Below are 1,341 nucleotides of genomic sequence, written 5' to 3' on the forward strand. Positions count from 1 at the left end.
TGGTGATCACCCAGGGTCCTTAAGGAACAAAAAAGTGACCAGTGTGATACTTTATTTTTCCTGTTTCTAAAATTAATTACGGTACATACGCTCTCACGTGTAAAAACCACCATAAACGATACTATACGCACTCACGCGGTACCTAAGTCAACAAATCAGCTTTATGCCACTTGGTGCGTCGATACTGTATTTTAAAATAAACACGAGTGTGAGTATCGTATTAGCAATAATATTTTGTAAAAACTACGGTACGCGCCTTTATGTTATGCGCGGTCAGAAGAAGTAAACAACACATTAACAAATTCATTATTTTTAAAGGGAACAGTGATCAATTTTTTCCTAATTGGAGACGCAGCTGCGTCCACTTTATTAGTGTGTCAAATTTCATAACGGTTACATTTTTCTTCTGGGAAACTACTTGACGATCACGACAGAAGGAAGGCGGAAGTGCGGAAGATTGTCGCTGTATCTGGTGGATGACGTCACCAACGAGACGTCTGATGGGAATGCGTGGTGGCTGGAAGATGCTGCATTCCGAAATCCCTTGCACTCTTCCATCCGTAATATCTTCAGTCCCTGTTTTAAGGACAGAACGGAAATTACTAAGTACCTAAAAAATGGGTTTCGTTGTCTTACATGTCGTAATGGGCAAATACATTTTCAGCCCCAGCACGGAAAAAATAGGAATGTTTCTAAAAAAAAAAAGGTTTGTTCTACAAAAACAAAACAGAAAATAGATACTATAGTTATGTACAGCTGCAATGCATACTTGCTAACGGCGTGATCTGCTCTCTGTGAAGTAACGTAAAAGCTCTATTGGCAGCAGAGCCTATTCCCGGGAAAAACATGTAACCTACCTGTTCCCTCTTGTTAAATTCGGATTACACGCAAAAACGTATCCTGACTTATCCGTCTCCTATATAAAGGTTATATACACTCAAATTATGTTATAACATTATCTGACTACAATATTTTAAAGTAACATAATGTAGTGAGAACAGGTAAAGTTTACTTGTCATAGATTGTTTTCAAGAATGTTTAAGCAACCCACCTAGTAGTAGGCAAGTTACACGCAGTAAATGTGCTTGGTTCAGTTTGTGAATGTAATCTTTTCTGATGAGAAATCTGAAAAACTGAAGACACATAACAATTAACTCGTGCATTAAGCGATGCACCGCAGCTTTATGCGTTTCCAACCGATGATTTGTCTTCTGATCTGAAAACATGTAAAGAAATAGCCAAAGGGTACTGCTGACTGCAGTCCTGAAAAACGTATATACTAATTGTAATACTGGCCCGTTAAGACTTGTATATCCTCCGAAGGCAGGAGTCTATAACATA

Source organism: Schistocerca cancellata, chromosome 6, assembly GCF_023864275.1.
Source record: "Schistocerca cancellata isolate TAMUIC-IGC-003103 chromosome 6, iqSchCanc2.1, whole genome shotgun sequence".
NCBI lineage: Eukaryota > Metazoa > Arthropoda > Insecta > Orthoptera > Acrididae > Schistocerca > Schistocerca cancellata.